General features: G+C 48.9%; 1 non-coding gene across 1 annotated transcript; it reads right to left on the reverse strand.

Annotated features, from left to right (window-relative positions):
• Positions 1-12850: 12850 nt before the first annotated feature.
• On the reverse strand, positions 12851-12922 carry TRNAG-GCC. Its single transcript has one exon. It is a non-coding gene; the product is annotated as a tRNA-Gly (tRNA).
• Between the last annotated feature and the right edge of the window lie 3612 nt (positions 12923-16534).

The raw sequence follows: 16534 nt of genomic DNA on the forward strand, positions 1-16534 counted from the left end.
AAGGAATAACAATTTTAATTGGAAAGGTAGCAGACCAAGAAGATGGCAGACTAGTGTCTCAAAAAACCATCTTCCTTCAGTCTGAATTTGGGCTCCTTTATATATAAGAGGAGAAGGGGAGGGGCCCACTGTGGCACTAACCAATGGCTGAGCAGAACCACTAACGGTCACTGGTTGACAGTTGCTCACTAACGGTCACTGGTTTGGGGGAGGGGCCCACTGTGGGACTGACCAATGGCTGAGGGGAACGTTCCCACCAACGGTCACTGGTTTGGGGGAGGAACCCTCTGTGGCACTGACTGATGGCTGAGCAGAACCACTAACGGTCACTGGTTGACAGTTGCTCACTAATGGTCACTGGTTTTGGGGAGGGGCCCACTGTGGCACTGACCAGTGACTGAGCAGAACCACTAACGGTCACTGGATGACAGTTGCTCACTAACGGTCACTGGTTTCGGGGAGGGGCCCACTGTGGCACTGACCAATGGCTGAGCAGAACCGCTAACAGTCACTGGATGACAGTTGTTCACTAACAGTCACTGGTTTCGGGGAGGGGCCCTCTGTGGCACTGTCCAATGGCTGAGGGGAACCACTAACGGTCACTGGTTGACAGTTGCTCACTAACGGTCACTTGTTTTGGGGAGGGGCCCACTGTGGCACTGACCAGTGGCTAAAGGGGGCTGCTAGAACTTCTGCCTTCCTCACTGCCACTGCACCTCAGAGCAGAAAGGTGCAGCTCCAGAAACTGGCGGCGTCTGAAGAAGTACCTGGCCGCTCTAGCCATGTCATCCTCTGTGGAGCGAGGCATGCAGGCAGTGGAGACCACAGTGGCCACATAAAGACAGTTGACGAGCCTGTCAGCTGGGATCACTGCCTGAGGCCGTCGGTGCTGTGGGATCAGCTAGCCCATGACCGTCAAGTTGGCCTTGGAGCGGGTACCCCTGGAACAGAGCTCCTGCCTGCCCCTGGGCGCCAGGAGCGGGCCAGGCTGGTGGAATGGTGGAATAGGCGTGGCTGTGCTTGGAGAGGTGTAGCAAAGCAGTCTCTGCCTCAGTGGAGCTTAGCTCAAGGACTGGCACAGGGAGGGAAGGGACCATCCCTCACATCTCGGGTTTGGGCTGAGGAGGCCACCACTAACGAAAGGTCAAAAAGAAAGTCTTTCAAGGTGAGGGAAGAGTAGGGGCAAGATCCCAGAGGCATGGGCGAGCCTGGCTGAATTGGTAAGGAAGAACTCCCGATCATCAGGGTTGACGTGGGGTGTTTCCTGTGTGAAGCTCCCCTCTAAGTGCACATGTGTATGTATGTGTCACCCCAGAGACAAGGATGGTGAGAGCAGAATCTGTTTTAAAGCCTCTGACTGAGACTATGCTTAGTTGCTCAGGTGTGTCTGACTCTTTGCAACCCTTTGGACTGAGTCCATAGCCCACCAGGCTCCTCTGTCTGTGAGATTTCTCAGGCAAGAAAACTAGAGAGGGTTGCTATTTTCCTCCTCCAAGGGATCTTCCCTACCCAGGGATCAAACCCACATCCCCTGTGTCTCCTGCATTGCAGGTGGATTCCTTACCTGCTGAGCCACTGGGGAAGTCCATAGTAGGCTAAATAAACTTGCCTAGGGTCTCTACTGCTGGCAAACAGTGGAGCCAGACTTTGAACTCTTCTCTCTTTGCCTCCCCTTCTCCACTTCCATTTTACTGCCAAACATTAAATCTTGCTGTTGGTTGGAAGTGCAGTCAGAGCTCATGAGGACAGGATCTGCTGCCTATGACTTGGTCCCATTCCTAATCCCTAGGCTGACTTCCCTTTATAATAAAACATCCTCGAGGGAATATAGAGGGTACTGCTTATCCTCTGAGAAGACCTTTGCTTCAACGAGGGTGGGTAGGGGACAGCCACCCAAAATGACTTTCCCTTTTTTAATTTCTCTTATGGAAGCAACCTTCTTGAAGTTCCAGACTAGCAGACACGGTCAGTCCATGAAGCAGTCACGGAGTGCCCAAGGTGGGTCAGCCTTTATGCCAAGACCTGGGATTAAATGGTGAACAGACCACAGATCTCAGCCCCCTTAAGGATCTTGGTGCTCATCTGGACCAAGCCTCTGTGGCAATTATTTCCTTGAAAAGCAATATCTGAGCAGAAAATAGAGGAAATCTGGCTCAGGAGAACATTCTTGTTGTAAAGGGTTCAAAGAAAACTGATATACCAGTACAACCCTTCAAGTTCCCCCCAACTCCACATCCCTTTCAGCCCCACTTCCCTCCCAGAAATCAGCCACCCTCATCATTGCTTCCTTTCAGACAGTGCTGCTTTTGCCTGAGTAGGGTTGTAATGCTCTCAAACTTCAGCCATCTCTTTGGTTCTGTTTGTGTTGTAAAAAACCCATTGTAAAACCATTCTCCTTTTCAAGTCCTGTTGATTCTACCTCCTAAAACTTTTTCAGGCCCAGCCCCCGTTTTGCATCTTGGCCGCCACCACCCGCCTTCAGGTCCCTGTCATTTCTTGCCATTGTCTCTGTTACTGAACCTGGTTCATTTTGCCCACGGCACAGCAAGCCAAAATACTGAAATGCTGAGGTTTGCAGCAAAGAGAGGGTCTCTTTGCAAGGCACCCAAGTGAGATGGGAAAACTAGTCTCAAATTCACCTCCCTGAAGGCAAGGGGCTGGGGTGTTTATGGTATAACAAACAAAAGCAGCAGGATGGTCCGAGGTGTGGGGAGTGTGGTTGCTGGGGGAAATGTGATTGAGAAAAGGTGTGATCATTGTCTTTCTGAGCAAGTGTAACCAAGCTATTGGCTTCTTCGTGTTCAAAAGGTCACCAAGTGGACACCAAAGCGTGCCCAGTGTCAGTGGTCCCTTCCAGTCTTCACAGCTCAGCTCAAACTAGACACAGCTGACTCTGAGTGCCTGGAAAACATCTTATCTAGGCTATTTGGAGGACCCACAAGTCTTTTGCAGATGACTTTGATTAGCGGGCTTCCCTGGTGGCTCAGAAGATAGAGTCTGCCTGCAATGTGGGAAACCCGGGTTCGATCCCTGTGTCGGGAAGATCCCCTGGAGAAGGAAATGGCAACCCACTCCAGTATTCTTGCCTGGAGAATCCCATGGACAGAGGAGCCTGGCAGGTTATAGTGCATGGGATCGCAAAGAGTCAGACACGACTAAGTGACTAACACACTTTGATTAGTGAGGGTGGGTGAAATGGATTTGAATTAATTCCCTTCAGGATCATCTCCCTCCTGGTCTCCCTGTCTCCAGTCTTGTCCCAAAATCCTAACTCTAGGCTCCTGCTGGAGAAATTGAACTACAATGGAAATTGGACCGTGGAAGAGGTCGGGGGGAAGGTTTGAGGCTGCCTAACACTCTCTGACGGAGAAGGCAATGGCACCCACTCCAGTGCTCTTGCCTGGAAAATCCCATGGATGGAGGAGCCTGGTAGGCTGCAGTCCATGAGGTCGCTAACAGTCCGACATGACTGAGCGACTTCATTTTCACTTTTCACTTTCATGTGCTGGAGAAGGAAATGGCAACCCACTCCAATGTTCTTGCCTGGAGAATCCCAGGGACGGGGGAGCCTGGTGGGCTGCCGTCTATGGGGTCGCACAGAGTCAGACACGACTGAAGTGACTTAGCAGCGGCAGCAGCAACACTCTCTGAATGCTCACCCTGTGTTGGGGAGTTTCCCATAGTGCAGTTCCCAGGTCCCCAGATGGCAGTCATGGTGTTCTCCAGTCTCCCCTGCTGCTAGGAACAGCCAGTTGACGTTGGTTTCTCCAAACAGATCCTCTCAGTTGAGAGTATGGTTTTGAAGGGAATATGCAGGACAAACAGAATTGAAGTTTGTTAAGCAAGGTCATGGAGGCCTCTGGTCCTTCTTGGGGAGTGGGGTGCACTTTCTGGTGTCCAGTGCCCTGTACTGGAATGCAGTTCCTGGCTTTATGTCTTCTGATCTCGGCTTTCTGGCTCTTTGGAAGATTCTCCAGCTGCCTGACCTCCTTTAATGAATTTGAGTTTTGCTTCAACCGGTCACAGAGTGGAGTTTGCTGTTTGCAGTTAAGACACATGATGGATACAAACCACATCACTCTCCTGCCTAAATAGTTTTCCCAGGTTTCCCTGCCCACCCAGCCTTGCTCACCCCTCCAGCCTCACACACGGCACCCCCATCTCACATTTTCTGCTCTAAATACTAAGTGTGGACTCCTTGCTTCCCTCTCCTTCACGCTATTCTGTGCAGGGAGTTTTTATCTTACTAGAAGCTGGGACACGCCCACAGAAGGGAAAATTGAGACTCAGCAACGTAGTCCCATATTTACCCCAGAGCCAGAACCAGAACTTGGATTTCCACATTAGGCCTGAGATCCTGTCTCCTTGTAGGTGGAATTCAAGGCCTTCTTTTATCCCTCTTCCCACCATTGCCCCTTCACCTGCTGCCCACCCACCGACCACTCAGTGCACTGGGGCTTATTCTCTACCCAGGCCCAGGCACCACCCAAGACCCCGCCTTCGCCCAGGCAGCTTCCTCGCCCTGGACCTTCTGTCCTTCCAGCCTGGTGGTGTGGTCACAGGCCCTGAAGTCAGACATCTGGCTTCGAGTCTTGGCTCTGCTTCTTCCCAGACTGTTGAGGTTAGGCAAGTCATGAAAACTTTCTGTGCCTCAGTTGTCCCATCTGTAAAATCAGGTAATAAATCTTAAGTGTGTTGTGTGGAATAACTGAGTAAACTCAGGTTGAGTCACTTAGTGAGCGCACAGTCACTGTTAGCTACGATCATTGTCATGGTCATCTGGCCACGTCCCTGTCTGCCCACCTCTCTTGATTCCTCTTTCCTCTGGGTGGCCCCCTCTCCAGTGGGGAGGAGTCATTGCTTCCTTGCTCAGTTCATAGACAGCAGAGGGGGTGGTTAAGAAGCTGGACCCTGGCACCAGAAAGCTCAGGTTCATACCTTGACGTTGTACAAGTGATTTAACCTCTCTGTGTGTCTCAGTTTCCTGGGAGAAATGGTGCTTATGAAGGGACCTACTTCATAGAGGAGGGATGGAAAGCACACGTGTTACTACTAAAAACAGTGTCTGGCTCACGGGGAGTGCTCCATAATGTTGGTGCTTATGGCTTGTTTATGTCTGTCTTGCACTCTAAACCTGAAAGGCACCTGAACCAGGCTTTACCTATCTTCCTGTTCTTGGCACCTCGTATGGTGCCTGGACCTGGCTGGTGCTACATTAGTGCCCCATGCTTGCAGTCTGGTCTCATATTAGCTATTTCATTCATTCTCTTTGCCTAAAGGGCACTGTTCCAGCCTGGGAAAAAAAAAAAAAAGGAGCCTCCAGCCAAGCTTGGTGCCCTTGGGGCGCTGCTGGCCCAGGAAACCCAAGAAGACCCAGGGCACGGAAAGCCTGTGAGCTGTGGAGACTGGCACTCCTCGGCAGGGGCCTTGGGGACCACCCGCCCTCATCAGGGGGGCTTTTAGGGTCTCATCTGGAGGCATCGTGGGGGAGGTGTCCCACAGAGGTCCACAGCATGTGCTGTCTCTCGGGCGATGCCAGATGGTGGGGATTTAGCTGGGCTCCCTCCAGATCTGTGAGCCCGCTGACCCATTCAGAGGCTTCAAAATGCAAAGGAAAAATGATAATGGTGCTTTGAAATGACTGGAGCTGGAAGTCACGTGGAGCCTGGCAATGAAGGAGCACGCCCTTGCTGCTGGCACTTGACTGCATTCACGCACCAGTGAAGCAGGTTGGATTCCAGCTGGCTTAATGACCACCCTGGTTAGCTGTCTGGTTCATTCCATCTGACCACCATGCAAAGGAGCTGGCATAGAGAGCTGATTAAGAGATCAGGCCTGGAGCCCCACTGCCTGGGCTCAAATCGCGGTTTCTTCTTTTATCGGTTGTGTGAAGCTTAGGTAAAGAATTTAACTTTCTGTGCCTCAGTATTCTTATCTATAAAGTGGGAATACTTTTCCTGTAAAAGCAGAAAAACATTCTGGATGAACAATGCTGTTTGCCTGTGTATCACTATGACAACAGCTAACGCTCATGGAGCCCTCCCCTTGCGCCAGGAACTGTTTTTCGCTTGTATTCTCTCATTTAACCCTTACAACCACCCCATTATTATCTATTATTATCTATTAGCTAATAGATAATCGATTATCTATTATCTATTATTATCTCTATTTTCTTTTTTTAATCAGCAAAGTAAGCAGAGTTCAAACAACTCATTCAAGTCTGTAAAGCTGGAAGGTGGCAGAACCAGGATTCAAACTTAACCAGTCTGGCCCACAGTCCATGTTCTTAACCATTGAGCCGTGCCACCTGACAATAGGACAGAGACTTCTTTAAAGATGGTCTTGCCTTGCAGCAAGCATTTATGACCCACTCAGGAAGATTAGAAAGCCATGTATACAACAACTCAAAGCAACCACACACTCTCAGCTTAACTAACTGATGAAAACTGATCTTTTATCCCTCCGGCACAAGGCATTAGTTTGGATGATTCGGACTGTAACAGTTAACCCTGTGCTATGTGGGCTAAGTCACTTACAGTCATGTCCAACTCTTTGTGACCCTTTGGACTGTAGCCCGCCAGGCTCCTCTGTCCATGGGATTCTCCAGGCAAGAATACTGGAATGGGTTGCCATGCCCTCATCCAGAGGCTATTCCCAACCCAGGGATTGAACCCGTGTCTCTTATGTCTCCTGCATTGGCAGGCAGGTTCTTTACCACTAGCGCCTCTTGGGAAGCCCAGCAGTTAACCCTACTCCAAGCGTTTTCAACAACGATAATGTCAGTAGCTATTATTATTCACATAGGAGTTTAGGTTGTTGCTGCAGCTTGGTAGCAGCAATCCAATGACTCAGGGGTGTCATTAAGGAACTTGGGTCTTTCCTATTTTCTCTTCTGCGATCTTTGGAATTCCAGCCTTTTTCACAGACCAGCTCCCCTCTTGACAACAAGGTGGCTTGCTACACTTCCAGGTAGTTCTGAACATGAAAAATGTCTGAAAGAGAGGGGAGTGATCATTCGTTTTTGGGTATTTTCTTAGGAGTCTGAAAACATTCTCTAGAATCTTCCAGAAGACTTCCCATCAGGATTGGTTGGCCAGTAGTGGTCACATGCTCCTTCCTGGACCAATCCCTGCAAGGGGGGTGTGACTTCCCTGACTGGTCCTCTGGAGTTGAGTAGATGGTGGCAAACAGCAGCCCTCATCCTTGCACAGACCTTGTGCTTCTCTACTTCCCTTGACTTGCTTCTGCCATCCCTCCTGCAGGAATGCCTGTCCCGTTCCTCAGTGTCATCATGATAAACCATTTGCATCATTCAGGAATCAGGTCAGTTGCAAGTAACAGGCAACCCAGCTAAGAGTGACTTAAATGAAGATGGGTTTGTTTTTCTCACATCACTGGAAGAAGCTCAGAGGCAGGCAGTGGGGGGCCAGGGCTGTATCCATCATTGATGTTCCAGGGACCAGGCTCTCTCTAGCTCCCCACTTTGCATCCTCAGCATTGTGGTCTTCATCCACAGGCTCATCTACCACCTATCAACTACATCTACCACCTACATCTACCACCTACATCTACCACCTACATCTACCACCTACATCTACCACCTACATCTACCACCTACCATCTACCACTAAAGTGGCAGCTTCATCTCTAGGTGGGAAGAAGAAATAAGGAAGGAAGGGTGATTCCTGTGTCGCAAAAGTAATTGCATTCTCAGAAATGCTGTCCAGACATCCGTGTATGTTCCTTTTGCTGCAGTGGGGTCCTGTGGCCACATTAGCTGAAAGAGAGTCTGGGAAAGTGGGCATCTTAGCTGGGCACAAAGGCACCTTGATCAAAGCCACGGTCCTGATGCTGAAGAGCAAGAAGTAGATACTTAGGGGGCAACTAACTGTGTCTGCCACATCCTTCCTTATAGCTCAGCTCGCATCGCACTCTCGTATAAATCCTTGCTCACTGACCTCAAGTGAATGGGCTCCACTTCCCTTCTGAGACACGTGAGAAAGAGGGGAAATCTAACGAAATACCTTATGCGTGTTGTCTGGGTCATTCCTCCAAACATTTTCAGGTGGTATTGAAGGCACATCTTTTGATGGTCGGGGAAATGGAGGCTCAGAAATTAGTAATGGTTTGCCCAAGGTCCTAGCTAGCACGGGGCTTAGCAGGAACGTGGAGTCTCGTTGTTAAGTGCACTCTCTCTCCCACCCACCAGTTCTCATGGAACTCCAGTTAGCCTGGGTGGACGGTCCCTGTCTGCTCACGGCTGGTTCTCCCATCACTTCACTTCTCCCAGTCATGCTGCACGTTTCTTAAGGTCCTTGGGGCTCCAGTGTCCTCACACAAGGGGAGGAGGCCCAACAGCGGCCTCCTGGATGGGGATAGCGGACCACCGCGTGCTGGAACTGGCGCCGGAGCGCGATTGCCAGCCTCTGACTCTAGAAACCAGAGCACATCGCTTCTAACCGTAGGGAGAACATTAAGCTTTCAAGTGGGCCCCGTGCTTGGACAGATGCGAGCGCATACTCGGAACATTTTTCTCCTTCCTCTCCCTCCCCTGAGTTCTGCTGGGGGCCAGTTCACGGGAAGTCGGTTAATTGGAACTGTCCCTGCTGCCCCAGTGAGAAATGGGACGTTGTACACCACGTCCCCTGGAGAAAGACTCCCATCTGCTCACTCCAGGAGGATAATTACGTGTATAAATTACCAGCCTTCTCATCCCTCCCCAGCCCAGCTGTGGGAGGGGCTGTGTTCATGATGAAGACTCCCGAGTGAACTTTGCGATGCAGGAATATGACTAAATCAGCTTCTGGATCCGTTATCTGCCCTGAGCTCGACTGCACTATTGATTTTCCATTTCAGGGGTGGAAAACAGACACTTATTTTGAAACCTGTTTGGTAATGAATCTGCGATTGGAGGAGGGTGCTTCGATGATGATTACTCTTGAACTTGGCGTGACTTCCAGCAGCAGAGAACGTCCCCGCCTGTCGCTGGGTTTACTTTCACCTCTTGTGAGAAGAAAGACCCCAGGCTGAGCAGCTTAGGAAAACACACCAAGTGACTCCCATGGCCGTAATGTGGTAAATGCCTTTCTGAATACCCCAGCTGTGAAATAGATTATGTAGAACTTTCTCTCCCTGGGAGACCCCTGGTCTGGAGGCGAGGGTTTGTAGCTGGGGTCTGGCCACTACTCTGGTGACTTGGGTGGCTCACTTCCTCCTCAGGGCCCTCAGTGCTCCCCACTGAGGGGAGTGGGAGGAGAATAGATTTCAGTTACGCTGGTGGTGAGCAGAATCACCATCCCCGAAGATGTCCGTGTCCTAGTCCTTGGAAACTAAATATGCTTGTTACATGGCAAGGGGAATTAGGTTGCAGATGGAATTAAGTTGCTTAATTTGCTGACCTTAAAGTAGGGAAATGATCCTGGGTTATCTGGGAAGGTGGGGGGAACCGGTGTTATCACCAGGGTCCTTGTAAGCGGACAAGGGAGGCAGAAGAGGGAGAAGCAGAGAGATGTCAGTATGAGGACTCACCCTGACATGGCTGCCTTCGAAGGTGGGGGAAGAGGCCGCGAGCCAAGGAACGTGGGTGGCACAGAAGGTGGAAGTGGCCAGAAACAGAGTCTCCCTCAGAGGAGCCTTGCTGAGGCATCAGTTCCAGGCCTTTGAGACCCGTGACGATGAGGGTCAGTCCTTGCAGGGTGCACACCACGTGCCAGGCGCAGTCTGAGGAACTTGACATGTGTCACCTCGTTGTATCTTTAGAGAAACCATGAAAGGTGGGGATTATTACTGCTCCTGCCGTTTGACAAATGAGGAAACTGAGGCCCAGAGAAAGCACCTCACTCTCCCCGGGTCACGGGGCTGGGGATGATGGAACCTGGGTTCCCACCCTTCTGGATCATCAGCCTGTCCCTGTTCTCCGTGCAGACAAGGCGCATTTCCTCAATTTCAGGGCAAGTGCTGTGCAAACACGGCACCAGTGAGGGTGACCGCAAGTCCCAGTTTTCCTGGGACAGGTGCCATGTCCTGGAATAGCTGTTAATAGTGCCTCCAGTCGTGATCAGCAAGGATCTGGTTTGGGGGATGAATCATGTGGTCATTTCACGGACCCTTCCTCCCAGTGGGGACTGAAGTCTCAGGAGGTGGATGAGCAGAGCTGTACCAGCTGGGTTCAAGGAACATGTAAGGAAGCCTCTGAATTGGGTAACTTGCATTGAGTCTTGGTGTTAGGACCGTTTTATTCTGTGACCCTGGGAGGTAAGCCTACCAGGTCAGCTCCCAGTCCAGGGCTAACTTTTCTTGTCCTCATCTTTTGCTACTCTTTTCCCTCACTTCCCCGGGGAGGCCCAAATATGGTCAGGCACACATCTTGCCCACAGCCTTTGCTGTTATCCACACAAATCACCCCCTTTCCTCTAATCCTTTGCCCAAATGTCAACTTAGGGATGCCTTCCTGACCACTCTATTTAAAATTGCAAATGACTCCCCCGCCAAAACATATCTCCTTCCCTTCCTATATTGATCTTCAAAAATCCAGACACATTCTGACTTATTATATATGTTACTTATTTATCCTGTTTATACTCTCTCTGCCCCAATAGAATTAGAGTCCCAGAGGGTTAGGATTTTTGCCCTTTTTTTAAAAACTACTATATCCCTGGTACCACCAACAGCATCTGTCATATAGTGAGCACTCAGTGAGTGAATGAATGAATTCAGGGAAGAAATGATATCTTGGCATAAGTTTCCAGAATTGAGGAATGAATTTAAGGGGTATGAAAGTAAATTTCTCCTTTGCTTTTCAGATTCAGCAAACTTTTCCTTTGTGCTGTCTGCCATTTATTGTCATATTTACACATTCCCTGATGCTATCTAAACATTCATTTATTTCCTACCAGGACTCTGTCATTTTCTATTTTAATTACCAGTGCATCTAGAATTTATTTCGATGGATGTAATGAGATATGGATCGGATTTAATGTTTTTATCTAGATCGTTAGGTCATTTCCAAATAGTCTGAATGTCATTTATTGAACAATCTATCTTCTGCCGAATAATGGAAATGCAAGTTTTATCATGTTGTGAAATCTTGTATCTTTTCCTGAAGTTCCTATTGAGTTCTGTTCTCAGTCACTGCACACTTCAGTTATTATGATTCTGTGTGAGAGTATCTGATATAAACTAACTCCATAATTTCTTTTTCTTTTCAAAAAAAAATTTTTATGACTTTCTTTTCCAAGTTCACTATGGACCATTTTTCTCATGGTAACTGCCTGGAACTTCACATCTTATAGCTTGAAAGAAGGGAAATAGATATCTAGTCTGGAGAAGGCAATGGCACCCCACTCCAGTCCTCTTGCCTGGAAAATCCCATCGACAGAGGAGCCTGGTAGGCTGCAGTTCATCGGGTTGCTACGAGTCAGACACGACTGAGCGACTTCACTTTCACACATTGGAGAAGGAAATGGCAACCCATTCTTGCCTTGAGAATCCCAGGGACGGGGGAGCCTGGTGGGCTGCCGACTGTGGGGTTGCACAGGGTTGGACACGACTGAAGTGACTTAACAGCAGCAGCAGCAGCAGATATCTAGTCAATATTAACTCTTATATAGGAATACACTGGGGGTTTCCCAGGTGGTTCAAATGGTAAAGAACCCACCTGCCAATGCAGGAGATGTAAGAGATGTGGGTTCAATCCCTGGGTTGGGAATATGGCATCCTCCTCTTCCCTGGAGGAGGACATGGCAACAGACTCCAGTATTCTTGCCTGGAGAATCCCATGGACAGAGGAGCCTACAGTCCATAGGGTCACAGAGAGTCAGACATGACTGAAGCAACTTAGCACCACCAGGAATACGCTGCATAGCTTATTATTTGATTCTTTCTTTCCAGAGTTTTATTCACATGGCTCCCACAGACTTGTTATAATAATAGTACCTAAGTCTTGTAGATCATTGTTGTTGAAAATTGGATTTGTTTCTCTTTGGGGTTTAACTTGCTTATTCTTGATACGTAGGACATGTTAATTTGCATCTGTTTCGTTTTTTCCCTTTATTCCTGTATCAACACCGAATTGGGTAAAGCAAGTTCCTCTTAAACTTCCTTCCTTTTCAGCAAACTTTTAGGTTTTCTTTGCTTGTTTCTCTCCTTATGGAAATTTCATAATTGACTTGCTTAGCTCCCTAGATATAGGCTGATTCTGTAGCTCTTGGCACTTCTGGCACAATTATAAACTTAAACTCCAAAAGTTCTGGTTGATTCTCTTGGGTTTTCCAAGTGGATGACCCTCTGATACTTTGTTCAAATTCCTCTACCTCCTACAGACTATCCAAGGGTCTGGCCATTAATCACTTTCCACCCCCTCTGTCCTCCCCTCCTCTCCTCCTCGGAATGGTCTGGGTGATATATTAACACACAGATCAGACCTTGATGACTCCTCTGCTCAAAGCCCTCCATGGATGTCTGGCTGTCTCATCTCATTCAGAATGGAAAGGGGGGCAGAAAACAATGGGCCAAGAGTAGGAGAACTGGCTCTGGAGCCAGCTTTATCCCTATCTCTAGAAAAACAGGCAACTCTCTTCTGTTTTAAACGGTGAGATGTAGGTGTTTCAAGAGGCAAAGGGATTAGCCATCCTGTGGCTGTGACTATGAAAGTTGCTCAGTCGTGTCCGACTCTTTGCAACCCCAAGGAGTATAAGGTCCATGGACTTCTCCAGGCCAGAATACTGGAGTGGGCAGCCTTTCCCTTCTCCAGGGGATCTTCCCAACCCAGGGCTCGAACCCAGGTCTCCTGCATTGCGGGCGGATTCTTTACCAGCTGAGCCATCAGGAAGCCCAAAGGGGACATGGTGGCTGCATGGGCCGGGAATCGAACCCTGGGCCTCCCGCGTGGCAGGTGAGAATTCTACCATTGAACCACCCATGCACCAGTCCAGGGGTCCTCAAACTCTCCTGAATTCCCTCCCTGACTCCCCACCTCAGCCCTGCTCCTGATCCCCTCTCCTGGGGCCCTGGCCCGGGGGTCTGTGGCCCTTTACCCTCATCCCTCCTCTTCCTGGCTCAGCAGGACCCATCATTCCTTGTCGACTGTTCCGCTGATGTACAGATTCCGAAAAACTGTGGCCACAGTTGCATTTGAACTTTGAAAAATGAAAAGCAATTTTTTTCTTCAAAAAGGAAACAACTCTACCAGGAGAGTGGAAGGAAATTCTCCAATGGGAATTGGTTGGTGAGTATACTGATAGGGGATCCAAGTTCATTTTCCAGCCAAGCTTCAGAAATGCAGAAACTTAGCCAAGCGGTGAGCTCACAAGATCTCAAAGTCATATCTGACTATGTGGGAAAGAGTTAAAGTATATATTTATGCAGTATCCACTCCCCTCCCCCCTCAAAAAGACACGAAGCAGATTTCAACATCACTTGTTGAATTCCTAACCTGTGGCATCATTTTTCAACCTCCAGCCAATCAGTGGCTCCCAATGCCTCCTTCTCAAATTCTAGCCTCTGTCCCAAGGCCCAGACCTTGGTATTTGCTCTCAACTCAATGTGCAAAAGATTCAACAAAATCATCGTCTTCCTCGCCCACCCCAACACACTTTTCCTCCAGATATCCATGCTTCTATTCAGACCCTTCATCAGTCAGATACTCAGGTTCAAAGACATTCCAGTCTTCTTTGGCTCCTTCTGGACATTGGTTAGGATGCTTTAGGCCACAAGTCACAGCAACCCCCAAAAAATAGCACTTCATAAAAAAACAAGTGGTTTTAGCGAAAGATGGGAAAGGTCAGCTGAAGGATCACATATTCTCCTTTTGCCAAAAACAAGGGAAAAGGGACAATTCAAGGGAGCACTGTCCTTACACGTGTCCCTCTTTTGGAGGTGGGGCCATGCTATATGGCTTGCAGGATCTTGGTTCCCCAACCGGGGACTGAACCCAGGCCCTGGCAGTGAAAGTGCCGAGCGCCAAGTCCTATTTACTTAACCGCCAGGGAATTCCACACCAGTCCTTTTTATAAGGAATAAAAACCTTTCCCGGCAGCCCCATCACACAGCCTCTTCGGCCCCCTTTGTCCAGAGTGAGGTCACAGGGCAGCCCTGTGGGGGCTGGGCGGACATCTGGTATGGTGCCCGGGAGAATCAAGGTTGGTGGTTTTGACCAATTGCGATTCGTTGCCATTTGCTCAGGAAAAACCAAGAAGGTTTTTGGCAAGAAGGATGGGGTGGCTGCTGGATCAGCAAATGTCAGTGCCCACCGTACTGTCTTCTTCCCATGTCCCATCCAGGATGCAGCCTTGCTATTTCCTCCCCACAGTGGGCTCCATCCTCTTTGTTTCATTCCCATGGCCAGCACCTTTATTGAAACGGTACCGCCTCTCGCTTTGATCCTGAAAATTTGCTCTAACTAGACGTACCACCTCCCATCTTTTCTCTCCCAAGAGACTGACACCCAGTTCCTTAAGTACAAATGCTGACTCGCTCATTCTGGATCCCGGCTACCTGTGGTTGCTCCCTCTTGTGTACCAAATGAAAAGCAAACCTCCTCACATAGAAAGTTAAGTCCTTCCACAATATGACCCCTGATGAAGTAAAATCAGTCCTGTTTGCAGCCAGACCAGGAGGGGAACTGAGTAAAACAACGCACCTGGCAGCAGGTGGGTAGGTCATGATGTTCCCAATGAATGGGAACAAAGCTTGTGGAATATAAACACGTTCAGAAGAGATCCCATCATGACCTTCTTTGAAACTAGGCAGAGATAAGACCATACTACAGCTACAGAGAGGATCAAATGTGCCTCCTTTCTGCTAATGAGAGTGGTGGCTCTTTCTTTACCAATGACAACCCTAGCCCTGTGTTCATCTCTTTACCTGCAAGATAAAAATATTTAAGACACTCCATCACATCATAATGTCATATGTCAACTGTATCTCAAGAAAAAGATACCTGATCACCAAATTGCCCCCCTCTTATTGACCCTGTATCTTCAGTCCCTTAGAATCAGTCAATAGTAGCCCAGATCTTATAGGAAGCTCTTCCCCACATATTTATTTTATTTATTTGTTTGCATTGGGTCTTAGTTACATCATGCAGGATCTTTCATTTTGGCACATGGTCTATCTAGCGGCCAGTGGTCTTAGCAGTTTTGGCACGTGGAGGCTTGGTTGCTCCAAGGCATGTGGGATCTCAGTTTCCCCACCAGGGATTGAACCTGAGTCCCCTGCATTGCAAGGCGGATTCTTAACCCCTTGACCACCAGGAAAGTGTCTTCCGGATACCTCTTACCAAAAGTGTCCCGAGTCACTGTGGGCATGATCTCCTTTGTTGCTGTGAAGTAGCTAAATGTAACTGTGGCTGCTGGGAGTTCTGGTGGTCTCTGATTGGTAAACTTTCATATCGTGATCCAACCTTCTAACTTCATTCCCTTTAGTTCCCCCAACAGCTCCTCTCTAATTCAGAACCTTTTCAGCATCATAATTCTGATCATACTTCAGATTCATAATTCTGCCCAAGCCTCTGGATCCGGCTGCCATTTTCCTTGAAAGACGGAGGACTGAGAGAAGGAGGTGTTGACTGCACCATAAATATAGAGTTACCAAGGTCTGTGAGAACCTCAATAGGTCACACCCCCAGGCAATGCAGCAGAGAAATTCTAAAGAAAAGAAGTGTGGTCAGGAAACCCATAGACTAAAAAGACATAACAAGATTTACCAAATGGGCAACATTCAGTGGCGGATCTAAGGAGGCCCACTGGGGTGGTGATGCCATAAAGATTGTAGGGAGGTATTCACTGTAAGAGTCAGAAGGTTGCTTACTTTTGGAGCAAGGGCTGGGCTGTGATCCAGACGCAGCCACGGGGCGAGGAAGGGTCTTCCTGCAAAGTGCTGTCTCTTGACCTGGTCCTCATTATAAGGCTGTCTGTTGATATATTTCACCAAGCTATATATTTTTGTTGAGTTTCAGGTACCTGTGTTTAATTTTTAACTGAAAAGGTTAAAAAGTGTAACCTTGAACTGGTCAGTTTCTATAGACAAGGATGGAAACAGGAAGCCCACTTAGGGAGCTATTACAGCATACCAGGAGAGAGAGAGGGCAGATGGGGCTGGAATGAAGACAGGGAGCTGTGGTCAGATGCTGGATATTTTCCAAGGAAGGATCAACAGGACTCACTGCCATGTTGGACTGAGCGTGAGAGAAAGAGAAGCAAAGTGACGCTGGTGTCTCTCCTTCTTCCGTGCTTGCATATCCTGGGGAATGTGGTAGCCGAAAGCATTTGTATGCATGGGATGGAGATTTCACAAAAGTATTACAGAAGCAGTTACTTCCCTGGTGGCTCAGATGGTAAAGAATCTGCCTGCAATGTGGGAGACCTGGGTTCGATCCCTGAGATGGGAAGATCCCCTGGAGGAGGGCATGGCAAACCACTCCAGTATTCTAGCCTGGAGAATCCCCATGGAAAGAGGAGCCTGGCGGGCTACAGTCCATGGGGTCGCAAAGAGTTGGACACGGCTGAGTGACTAAGCGCGTGAGCGCACGCACGCG

The sequence above is a fragment of the Cervus elaphus genome, chromosome 23 (assembly GCF_910594005.1).
Source record: "Cervus elaphus chromosome 23, mCerEla1.1, whole genome shotgun sequence".
NCBI lineage: Eukaryota > Metazoa > Chordata > Mammalia > Artiodactyla > Cervidae > Cervus > Cervus elaphus.